The 13,151-nt window shown below is 41.8% G+C and overlaps 1 pseudogene; it reads right to left on the reverse strand.

Moving 5' to 3' along the window:
- Nucleotides 1-704: 704 nt before the first annotated feature.
- On the reverse strand, nucleotides 705-2,112 carry LOC111548840 (annotated as a pseudogene).
- Nucleotides 2,113-13,151: the final 11,039 nt, after the last annotated feature.

Consider the following 13,151-nt stretch of genomic DNA (forward strand, 5'->3'; position numbering starts at 1 on the left):
ACTCAAAGATGAATCATAAAAAAGAAAGAAAACTTTATTTCAAACAGGTTCAGTAGTATATGTGTGTGCTACAGCAAAGGCTGGTTGTAGCAAAGTTTCATTTCAAAACGTGTGACTTGGGCTGGGCAAGGTGGCTCACGCCTGTAATCCCAGCACTTTGGGAAGCCAAGGTGGGCTGATCATCCTGAGGTCAGGAGAGACCAGCCTGGCCAACATGTTGAAACCCCATCTCTACTAAAAATACAAAAATTAGCCAGGTGTGGTGGCATGCGCCTATAATCTCAGCTACTTGGGGAGCTGAGGCAGGAGAATCGCTTGAATCCAGGAGGCAGAGGTTGCAGATCACACCACTGCACCCCAGCCTGGGTGACAGAGCCAGACTCAAAACAAAAACAAACAAACAAACAAACTGCATGATGTATAATTTTGACATTATATGGGAATACTTAACTTCTGTCAAAATGTAGATTCGATCCAACATTATGCCAATTTTTATATTAATTGTAGTCCCTAAGCTAAGTTTTCATAAGCACACACACACACACACACAAAAAAAAAACAAATGAGAATAACCTTATAGCTACCTACTAAGGTAATGAACTGTGAAATCAATTCCCCAATATCGCTTTGAAAATAAACCCCCGGTTATTAAGAGAAATTCCAACTTCCAACTCCATCCAAATGTATTATTTAACTGGTATTCTTCAGTCATCATCTACTGGTGGCTTGATTGTCACTGCTCTTCTCATCTGAACCTAACCAATTAATCGCCAGTGTTTTTCAACTCTTCGGCTAAGGGCAATTTTTTTCTCCTACCTCTGTGCACACTGGATTGGTCGAAACAATTTTACCCAAATCGGCCTTGACAGCACTTAAGTCAACAGGGATCCTATGTTCACCATGAGCACTTCATTCTTAGACAGCTTTTGCACCTTTACTGCTTTCTTGTCTCCTTCAGTGTGTACACCTAGAAGCCGTCTAAGCAGGAAATAGGAAATTTCCACTTCTGTGAATATCTCAGGTAAGGCTCTGACAGCACCAAGTACTTGCCCCACCATTCTGTCTGTCCAGCACAAAGTGGGATCAATTTTTGTTCCAACTCCAATAAGACTGCCTGGAGCAGCATATTGCAGATCATTATGCTCTGCAAAAAGTGATACAATTTTGGAAATGATTGGTTTACACATGAATTTTATTTCACTATATTTGGAAACAATACCAGGTCTTACTTCTATCTCCTGACCCACCTTGAATACTCCTTTTGGAATACTACCACCAGCTACACGCCCCCCACCTTAAGGTCATCAACTTCACAGCCAGGTTTGTTGACATCAAAGAATCTAATAACAATAAGTTGGGGCTCTGAAGTAAAGTCTCTTGGTGGTACTGGAATTTTCTTTACTATGTACTCGCAACTTCAATATTGTATTTCAGCTGAGCTGAAATTGGAATAATGGGAGTTCCCTCTGCTACTGTACCTTGGACAAATGCAAGGATGTGCTCGTATTGTTCTTTAGCCTGACTTCCTTTTAACAAATCAATTTTATTTTGTAGAATCAAATTATGCTTCAGTTTCAAGATCTCTATAGCAGCCAGGTGTTCAGATATCTGAGGCTGAGGGCAAGATTCATTACCAGCTATCAACAGAAGAGCTGCATCCATCACTGCTGCACCTTTCAGCATAGTAGCCATCAAAATCTCATGGCCAGGACAGACAAACAAAGGAAACGTGTCTAATTTGAAGTTCCTTTTGGTCCCTGGAATGTCTGTAGGAAACTCATCCGGTGTACTGCCCCCACAAGATCTGTAACATTCCGGCCGAGGGCAACTTGAGTCATCAAGTTTATAAATCTTAGCATTAGCATACCCAAGCTTCACTGTAATATTTCTTTCTAGTTCATTTTTGAACCTGACAGTGTGAACTCCAGAAACAGCTTTGACGACTGTGGATTTCCCATGAGCTACATGACCAATTGTACCTATATTAATGGTGGCTTGTCTGCTGATAACTTCGTGTGAAAATGGCGTTAACTTGGTAACATCCAAGGTGGTGAGATCCTGGCGGGAAAGATGCAGCTGCCTCAGAGTCACTCCAGCTTTTCTGCCTGCCATCTTGCCAGAAGAGGAAGGAAGTCCCAAACTATCTTCTAACTGCCGCCTCCACGCACATACAATATCTGCATCTCCTCTGTTCCTCACCTCATTGAAGCATCACCATTTACCCCATCCCCAAAACCTGTGTCAGCGTTAACTACTTCGTCTTCTCTCATTCCCAATTATACACAGATCCATAGTGTTCTATATGTTTTAGATATATATTTGGGAGTGTCTGTATTCTTTATATCCTTATTTACCTATACAGCCAACTTCCATTGCATTTCATTTCAAAGTTATATTTCAAAGTTAAGGTCACTGAATGCTACCTAATTACACAGACTAACTGATACCTTTATTGTCAAACAAATCCAAAGATTCCTTGATCTATCATTCTTTTTGGTCACCTAGCACCTTTAAGTAACCTTCTCGTGTCTGGCAGTTCCTCACCTTATGAACCTCTGTGTCCCCAAGAGAGAAGCCAGATTTGTTCCTCGATTCCCCTTGTTGCTTGGGCTGGCAAATCAAATGCACTCATACAAGTCTTTAATTTGGAAGCTGGTGGCTGGAAATAGTAAAGATGGCCACAGAGACATCCAGCTTCCTGGAGCAGTAAGAGCAAATGTTCTAGGGATGGTGTCTGGTGCCCTAGGTCAGCGGTACAAACTATGGTGTCTGGTGCACAGCAGTGGTCTTAACTGGGACAGTCCTGCTGTGTGAGTTGGGCATTGTTCCAAATGGTGTAGCTTCCAGGCCTGTTTATCTGGCCTTTGAGGAGATTCTCTGAACTACCAAATATCCTTCAATACATTCCTTTTAGCTAGAGTGGATACTGGTTATTTGAGCCCAATAACCAGTAGAATGATGCAGTTGGCTTTAAAAAAATCTATTACATATGTAATCATAAGAAGTAAGTGAGGAAAACCCACATGACCATCTCACAGGGTGGCAAAACAGCATTTAATAAAACAAATCATCTTCTAATTAAAAACACTTTTGACCATCTCACAGGATGGCAAAACAGCATTTAATAAAATAAATCATCTTCTAATTAAAAACACTTTTAAAAGACAATGCTATAGGTACCTGGGATACATCAGTGAAATAAATAGACAAAATAGAAACCTAAATGAGAATAACAGACATACATGCATTAATTTTTTTTTTTTTTTTTTTGAGATGGAGTTTCACTCTTGTTGCCCAGGCTGGAGTGCAATAGCATGATCTCGGCTCACTGCAATGTCCACCTCCTAGGTTCAAGCAATTCTCCTGCCTCAGCCTCCCGAGTAGCTGCGATTACAGGCGCCCACCACCACGGCCGGCTAATTTTGTATTTTTAGTAGAGACAGGGTTTCTCCATGTTGGTCAGGCTGGTCTTGAACTCCCAACCTCAGGTGATCCACCCACCTCCACCTCCCAAAGAGCTGGGATTACAGGCGTGAGCCACCATGCCTGGCCACGTGCATTAATTTTTAAAGACAATAACCATATGTGGTGTTTAGGAGTTCGGAATCCTTCTTTTTTTTTTTTTTTTTTTTTTCTTTTGAGACAGGGTCTCATGCAGGGTCTCATGCTTTGTTGCCCAGACTGGAATGCAGTGGTGTGATCATGGCTCACTGCAGTCTCAAACTCCAGGACTCAAGCAATCCTCCTACCTCAGCCTCCTGAGTAGCTGGGACCACAGGTGCATACCACCATACCCAGCTAATTTTTTTGGTTTTTTATAGAGAAAGGGTCTCCCTATGTTGCCTAGGCTGGTCTCAAACTCCTGCGCTCAGGCAAGCCTCCAAACTCAGCCTCCCCAAATGCTGAGATTACAGGCATGAACCATCATGCCTGGCCCAAAACCCTTCTAATAAACCATACTGACAGTCTTTTGATCCTCATTTTCGCAACATGTAAAGTTTTCATTTGATCCAGAAGATATCATTTCTATTTTCAAGGCAATTTGTAGATACTTGGACCATCTTATAGACTAACCAGCAAGTGCAAACTTAGCTGCATTCACACCTCAATAGAGCTGCTGAGCATTAAAATACCCTTCATGAGAACTGGTAGTTTTGCCAGTAAGTAGGCAGGTGTTCTATCAACTGAAATTGTTTTGTAGGATTACTTAAAGCCAGTACTTTCCTTCCCAGTTACTGCACTATAAAATGTGTGAATAAGGATGTGCTAGATCTTTTAGTGTGGTTATTTGTATTTATTATGGTTCTAAGAAGAAACATTAAGTTGCACTGAGAGATGACACAGAATGAAATTCACTGTCTTTTTTAAAGCTTTGAAATAATTCACTAGTGATTTTTCAGTCTTGAAATTCATGCATCAACGTAAAGAATGTTTAGTCCATAATAATTGTAACCCTTGTTTTCTAAAACTCTGTATTATATGTTATTACTTAAAGGCACATTTAAAACATATATTCTGGGTCAGGTGTGGTGCCTCATACATGTATTCCAAGCACCTTGGGAGGCTGAAGCAGGCAGATCACGAGGTCAGGAGTTTGAGACCAGCCTGGCCAACATGGTGAAACCCTGTCTCTACTAAAAATATGGAAATTAGCCAGGCGTGGTGGTGTGCACCTGTAATCCCAGCTACGCAGGAGGCTGAGGCAGGAGAATCACTAGAATCTGGGAGGCGGAGGTGCAGTGAGCCAAGATTGTACCACTGCACTCCAGCCTGGGTGACAGAGCGAGACTCTGTCTCAAAAAAAAAAAAAAAAAAAAAAAAAACATAAATTCTGAATCCACTGTCTCAATCTTGTACCTGAATCATCACAAACCCATTCATTGCAGTACAGTCAATTAATGCAAAATTACTAAATCTAGAGACATAGCAACTTCAGAACCAAAGCTGATCAAAGTAAATTCCCAGTAATTAGATATGTTCACATGGTAGCTATCATTTTCAATTCTTAATTTTGACAAGTTTTTGGGAGCTGGTTGTGAAAATGAACATATTTAAGTTGGTCTCCAAAATAGAGATTTTTAATATTTTGACTTAGTTTGAATATAGGGAGCTTGACAATATTTTGCTAAGGAGTTTGCTTTATAAATGTACTCAGGTACACACATAAAACTGGCTTTGTTCTTAGTTAATAATGAATAATCACACCGTTTACACTGTTATTTTGTAAAATTTATTTCTAAATAGAATAGAAACTCCTTACTGCTTAAATGCCTAAAACCGTAGTTTTTTTTTTTTTTTTTTTTTTGAGACGGAGTCTTGCTCAGTCGCCCAGGCTGGAGTGCAGTGGCTGCGATCTCGGCTTACTGCAAGCTCCACCTCCTGGGTTCACACCATTCTCCTGCCTCAGCCTCCCAAGTAGCTGGGACTACAGGCGCCCGCCGCCACGCCCGGCTAATTTTTTGCATTTTTATTAGAGACGGGGTTTCACAGTGTTAGCCAGGATGGTCTCGATTTCCTGACCTCGTGATCTGCCCACCTCGGCCTCCCAAAATGCTGGGATTACAGGCGTGAGCCACCACGCCCGGCCAAAACCATAGTTTTTAATGCCCAACCCTAGAGTTTATTTTAGCTATGAGAAAAGAAGCAAGATCAAGTGCATCTATGACTATACCACCTCAGATAATACTGAAAAATCATCTGCAGTGTTAAAATGCCTCATATCTATAACGATCCTACATTGAATAATATAGACACACATAAATTAGTTGCTGATATAAATGAAACCTCTTAGCCTACGATCTACTTGAACTTACATATAGAAAGTATGATCTCTGGTTCTTCTCCATATTCTTCTCTTCTAGAATGTGTGTGCAGTATAGTTGTACTATCTATTCACTTGGCTAAAGATTTTCTGACTGCTGCATATTCTTTTTATATAAAATAATTGCATCAGCAACTCTAAGCCTCTTATCTTGCCCACTAGTTTGACAGCTTGTATTTCTAGGCTAGAATACTTAAATTATGACTTTTTTTCCTAGGCTGTGGATGGTTGTTATCATTACCATTCATCCATGGAAAGGAAATTTGGGCTGGGCGTGGTGGCTCACGCTTGTAATCCCAGCACTTTGGGAGGCCAAGGCAGGCAGATCACCTGAGGTCAGAAGTTTGAGACCAGCCTTGCCAACATGGTGAAAACCCGTCTCTACTAAAAATACAAAAACTAGTCGGCCATGGTGGCGGGCCCCTGTAATCCCAGCTACTCGGGAGACTGAGGCAGGAGAATCTCTTGAACCCGGGAGACGGAGGTTGCAGTGAACCAAGTCCACACCATTGCACTCCAGCAACAAGAGTAAAACTCCATGTCAGAAAAAAAAGAAAAGAAAATTTGATGAAAACAACAAACATTTCGGCTGGGTGTGGTGGCTCACACCTGTAATCCCAACACTTTAGAAGGCTGAGGCGGGTGGATCACCTGAGGTCAGGAGTTCAAGACCAGCCTGGTCAACATGGGGAAACCCCATCTCTACTAAAAATACAAAAAGTTAGCAAGCTGTAGTGGTAGGCACCTGTAATCCCAGCTACTTGGGAGGCTGAGGCAGGAGTCTTGCTTGAACCTGGGAGGCAGAGGTTGCAATGAGTCGAGATGGCGCCACTGCACTCAAGCCTGGGCGATAAGAGTGAAACTTCATCTCGAAAAAAAAAAAGAAAGAAAAGAAAAGAAAACAACAAACATTTCAAGTATAGCTCCCACCCCTGCAAAGGGAATAACATTTCATTTGCTGTATATATATCATTTTTATTTTATGATAAGAAAAGTGCTAAGGCCAGGTACAGTGGTTCACACCTGTAATCCCCGCATTTTGGAAGGCTGAGGTGGGCAGATCTCTTGAGCCCAGGAGTTCGAGACCAGCCTGGGCAACATGGTGAATCCCTACCTCTACCAAAAATACAAAAATTAACTGGCCATGGTGGTATGTGCCTGTAGGCCCAGCTACTCAGCAGGCTGAAGTGGGAGAATCACCTGAGCCCAGGGAGGTCCCGCCTGCAGTGACCCTATTTGCACCTCTGCTCTCCAGCCTAGGCAACAGAGTGACACCCTGTCTCAAAAAAAAAAAAAAAAAAAGCTAAATATTATATATAATTAGAGAAGATGTAGAAAAAGTACAAAATATATAATCACATCACCCAAAAGTTACTACTACTTACATTTTGGAATACATATGTATATAAAACTTTTTTTTGTTTTTGTTTTTTTTTTTTGAGGCAGAGTCTCGCTCCGTCGCCCAGGCTGGAGTGCAGTGGCCAGATCTCGGCTCACTGCAAACTCCGCCTCCCGGGTTCACGCCATTCTCCTGCCTCAGCCTCCCGAGTAGCTGGGACTACAGGCGCCCACCACCTCGCCCGGCTAGTTTTTTGTATTTTTTAGTAGAGACGGGGTTTCACTATCTTAGCCAGGATGGTTTTGATCTCCTGATCTCGTGATCCGCCCGTCTCGGCCTCCCAAAGTGCTGGGATTACAGGCTTGAGCCGCCGCGCCCGGCCATAAAACTTCTTAAAATTGGGATATTCTCTGTAACTTTTTTGTTAACATTTTTTAATTAAAATATCATGAACATTTCCCTTATTAGGGAAGAAGAGTCACCAAGCCCTGACCAGTTTCTATTTGCCTTTCAATCATAGCATGTTTGTTGATGCAAAGACCTATTCATTCTCTCATTCTAAATTCCTTTCTAATATAATGCTAATTAATTTTCTTCCAGAAGTTTCTGCAAAGTATCATACTAATTTTTCTAAACTAAATATAGGAGTTCCCTAGTTACATGCTGCTTGACCTCCTGTAGGTTTACTCCTAGATATGTAGCTACAGCAGTGAAACAAGATGAGTTATATTTATAAAATTATTTACCTGCAGAAATGCCTCTTTTCCTGTACTAAATGCTTAAAGTAGTACAGAACACAGCTGCTTTCTTTCTTCAGTATCTTGTTAATCAGGATTAAATATATGTATATGCACATGTACATACATACACACACCCCCTTTGGTGGTTTGCATAGAGAAGAAAACATGTTACAATGCTCTCGGCTGAGCAGAGGCAGTAGAAGACTATGTGACTGTCCCTGACTTCTGTTACCTAAAAGGAGGTTCAAGAATGCTCAGTAACAACTGCCACATCTATTGACTGGCATCAGGAAATGGTTAGAAATGAAGTTCATAGAGGTGAAATTCATACTACATAATAAATCATATTCTTTCACTTACACTTGGCAATTATGCAAATGGTGATTTTTAGGATTTGAAGAGATAAGGTGTTTACCAGAGACTCTTTTTTTTGAAATGGAGTCTCACTCTGTCCCCCAGGCTAGAGTGCAGTGGTACGATCTCAGCTCACTGCAACCTCCACCTTCCAGGTTCAAGCAATTCTCCTGCCTCAGCCTCCTGAGTAGCTGGGACTACAGCACCCACCACCATGCCTGGCTAATTTTTGTATTTTTAGTAGAGACGGGGTTTCACCATGTTGGCCAGGCTGTTCTCAAACTTCTGATCTCAGGTGAGCCACCACGCCTGGCCAGAGACTTTTAATAGACCCAATTTTGGGAGCATTTTTTAAAATTGTGTTAAAATGTAAATAAGATTTAAGATTTTAACCATTTTTAAGTGTATCATTCACTGGCACTAAGTACAGTCATAATGTTGTACAACCATTATCATAATAGATAAAATTTTATATAAAGTGCATGACATATTTCAAACCTCTAGTTATACAAATTTTGAAGCAATGCAGATATTTCTATAATTTATATAAAAAATAAATCAGGGCAGTGCATACATGTAATTATAGTCCATCTGAAGCCTCATATTCAATTCCTCACAATTTCCTAAGCTTTACAATCTACATGAAAATTGTCTACTTATAACTCAAAATTTTCTGAAATCTTTTCAATAAAATCAGTAATATCACTTACAGAAAACAAGAAATAACGAGTGTTGGCAAGGATGTGGAGAAACTGGAACCCTTGAACGCTAAAGGTGGGAATGTAAAATGGTCAAGCTGCTATGGAAAACAGTATAAAGGCTCCTCAAAGAATTAAAGATAGAGCTACCATATGAGGCAGCAATCCCACTTCTGGGTATTTATCCAAAAGAATTGAAAACAGGATCCCAAAGGGATATTTGCTCTCCCATGTTCATAGTAGCATTACTCACAATAGCCAAGAACTGCAAACAACCTAAATGTCCATCAATGGTTGAATAAAGACAACGTGGGATATAAATACAATGGAATAATTCAGCCTTAAAAAAGAAGGAAATTCTGTCATAGGCTACAGTGTGAATGATCCTTAAGAATTAGGCGTAGTCAGCTGGATGGGGTGGCTCACGCTTATACTCCCAGAACCTCAGGAGGCTGAGGCGGGAGGATCACTTGAAGCCAGGAGTTTGAGACCAGCCTGGGGAACAAAATAAGACTCAGTCTGTACCAAAAAAACAAAAACAAAAACTTTTTTAAGCCAGGCATAGTGATATGCAGCTATGATTCCAGCTACTCAAGAAGCTGAGGAGGGAGGATTACTTGAGCCCAGGAGTTGAAGCTGCAGTGAGCTATGATCGCGCCACTGCACTCCAGCCCAGGTGACAGAGTTGAGACCCCATCTCAAACTTACCGAATCAGTTAAGTAAAATGGTGGTTGCCAGGGGTTGGAGGGGTTAGAAATGGGGCATTGTTCAATGGCTAGTCAGTTTCAGTCATACAAGATGAAAAAGTTCTAGAGATCTGCTCTACAATGAAGTGCATCTAGTAAACAATAATGTGCTGTTCACTTAAAATTTTGATAGGGTCCGGGCGCAGTGGCTCACGCCTGTAATCCCAGCATTTTGGGAGGCCGAGACGGGCGGATCACGAGGTCAGGAGATCAAGACCATCCTGGCTAACACGGTGAAACCCCGTCTCTACTAAAAAAATACAAAAATTAGCCGGGCACGGTGGTGGGCGCCTGTAGTCCCAGCTACACAGGAGGCTGAGGCAGGAGAATGGCGTTAACCCGGGAGGCAGAGCTTGCAGTGAGTGGAGATCGCGCCACCGCACTCCAGCCTGGGCGACAGAGCGAGACTCCGTCTCAAAAAAAATTTGATAGGGTACACTTCATGTCATTCTTTTAGCACTTCACACACACACACACACACACACACACACACACACACACACAGTTTCTGGTTTCAGGTCTGGACAAAACAAAAGGTGAAAATATCTCCTCCATCTCGTTACCACCTACCCCACAGATGATCATTTTCATTACCATTCTGGGCAACAAAACAAAACAGAATCCTGCATTTGCCTTGCCCCTGGGCTTTAAGAAAACACTGCTAAAATAGGGGTCCGGAAACCTGACAATAATGAAAACAAGTAGCTTTTTTTTTTTTTAGACAATCTTGCTCTGCCACCCAGGTTGGAGTGCAGTGGCACAAACATGGCTCACTGCAGCCTCGACCTCCCAGGCTCAAGCAATCCTCAGCTGCCCCCTATCCTCCTGGGAGGACTAGAGGTGTGCACACAGCTGGCTCATTTTTTCCCCTTTTGTAGAGATGGGGTTCTCACTATGTTGTCCAGGGTGGTCTCAAACTCCTGGGCTCAAGTGATCCTCCCGCCTTGGCCTCTCAAAGCACTGCTATCACAGGCATGAACTATCATTCCCCATCACATAGCTTTTTTAAAGTTAGAAACAATATTTTCCAACCTGTGAAAGATGGTGAAATAGATACAAAGTTATAATGACGATAAAAGAATTTAAAAAAAATTTTTTAACAAGGAGCAGGGTGAACTCTGAGAATTGGGTAAGCCATCTCAGAAGAATGAATGAGGAGGGTAATCAAAACAAGGAGATAAAGGCATGATGGGGAAATGAGAGGAGGTGGATTGGTTTGGAGTTGGAGAGTCAAGGTTCACAATTTCCAAATATTAAATTGTCCTGTTAGGATTTTCCTTAGTCTCCTTCATACACTGGTCTTTCCCCTCTTACTCATCTTGCACACAATCACCAAGCAAATTGTCAGCCACTAACTCCCTCTTATTATAGGCACCTTCTCATAGCCTCAGCCTCTGACTCCATCCAAACTACAGCTAAAGCATATTTGTAGAAATTTCTCCCACTCCATTTCTAGGTAAAATTCATTTGTTTGGGAGCAAACAAAATTATGAAACTACATACAGACATCCTGATGTATTACAATTTAAATGTCCTGCCTACATTTTATTTCCAGTAAGCTGTAGAGCAGACTAATGCACACTTCTTGCCACCTTGACCTACATAGCTGCTCTTTCAGGGGCATCTCATACCAAGCAGCAACAGTGGAGCCTCCTGCCCCCATCTCTCTTCCTTTTTCTGTGTAGTCTGGAGTTTCTCAGATGACGGTTACAGGCAGGGGAAGGAGAGACAGAATGGAAATGGTAAGCACTACATAGGCTGAAGTGAGGACTTCATGTAAGAAATGACAGAAAACTCCTGAGCTGAAAAAAGGCAAGTCCTGTGGCTATAAATACCAAGATTTTCCTGTGTGGCTGGCATACTAATTGTGAAGACAACTCCCTGAAAAGAAGGTCCCAGAAATTTTGGAATGACCTCATAAATGAAATTAGCATATAGCCTCCTAAAATAACTTAGAAAGACAAGATTTAATTTAGATCTTTAAAGTCCCAGTATGCTTATTCAAAAAAGCACTATCGTTTATAGTTATTACCCAACACTACTCTTTCAAAAAATGGCTAATGAAAGAAAATAATGTAACATAATTCTAACTGAGCTTAAATTTAAAAGGCTTGATTTCTGAATTTAGGTTCGAGTCTAAGTTTTGTCACCACTCAAGAAAAGACATAAAAGCTTTTTGGCATTACCAAGGAATATTGTGGACAGCAAGAAAACTTTAAATAATGACTAATTAATCCTTGAAGGGAATATGTAGAATTTACAAAATGTCACATTCCAAAGTTGCTACGCAGAAAAACTTGCTCTTTTCTAACAAGTTTTCATCTTCATTAATGATGACTATGCTGTTCATAAGGAAAATTCCAGGCATCTTCAGAGCCAAACATGTATTGACTTCTTAAAAAAAAAAAAAAAAATCCCTGTAATCCCAGCGCTTTGGGAGGCTGAAGGGGGATGACAGGCAGGAGGATCGCTAGAGGCCAGGAGTTCAAGACCAGCCTAGGCAACATAGTAAGATGCCTTCTCTACAAAAAATAAAAAATTAGCCAGGTGTGGTGGCTTGCACCTGTAGTCTTAGCTACTTAAGAGGCTGAGGTGGGAGGAATGCTTAAATCCAGAAATTCACGGTTACAGTGGGCTATGATTGTGCCATTGTGCTCAAGCCTCAGGAACAGAGTAAGGCCTTGTCTATAAAACAATAACAAAAGGCCAGGCGTGGTGACTCACGCCTGTAATCCCAGCACTTCAGGAGGCAGACGCGGGAAGATCACGAGGTCAGAAGATCGAGACCATGCTGGCTAACATGGTGAAATCCCGTCTATACTAAAAATGCAAAAACAAAAATAGCCGGGAGTGGTGGCGGGCGCTTGTAGTCCCAGCTACTCAGGAGGCTGAGGCGAGAGAATGGCGTGAACCCGAGATGGCGCCACTGCACTCCAGCCTGGGCGACAGAGCAAGAGTCCGCCTCAAACAAACAAACAAACAATACAACAAAATCCCCAAAACTGTCCTCAAAAGTTGGAAAGTATCATGAGACCCTACCTTATTAAAATAAAATACAGATGATACCCCAGTTAAATACCACTTAAGCTGGCCGGACGCAGTGGCTCACGCCTGTAATCCCAGCCCTTTGGGAGGTCAAGGTGGGCAAATTATGAGGTCAGGAGTTTGAGACCATCCTGGCCAACATGGCAAAACCCTGTCTCTACTAAAAATACAAAAATTAGCCAGATGTGGTGGCACGCACCTGTAGTGCCAGCCAGTTGGGAGGCTGAAGCAGGAGAATAGCTTGAACCCAGGAGGTGGAGGATGCAGTGAGCTGAGATCACGCCACTGCACTCCAGCCTGGGGGATAGAGCGAGACTCTGTCAAAAACAAAACAAAACAAAAAAAACCACTTAAGCTATCCTTACAGCTTACGTAGTTATACCAATGAAAAATAAAAAGAACAGGTA

Source organism: Piliocolobus tephrosceles, chromosome 1, assembly GCF_002776525.5.
Source record: "Piliocolobus tephrosceles isolate RC106 chromosome 1, ASM277652v3, whole genome shotgun sequence".
Taxonomy (NCBI): domain Eukaryota; kingdom Metazoa; phylum Chordata; class Mammalia; order Primates; family Cercopithecidae; genus Piliocolobus; species Piliocolobus tephrosceles.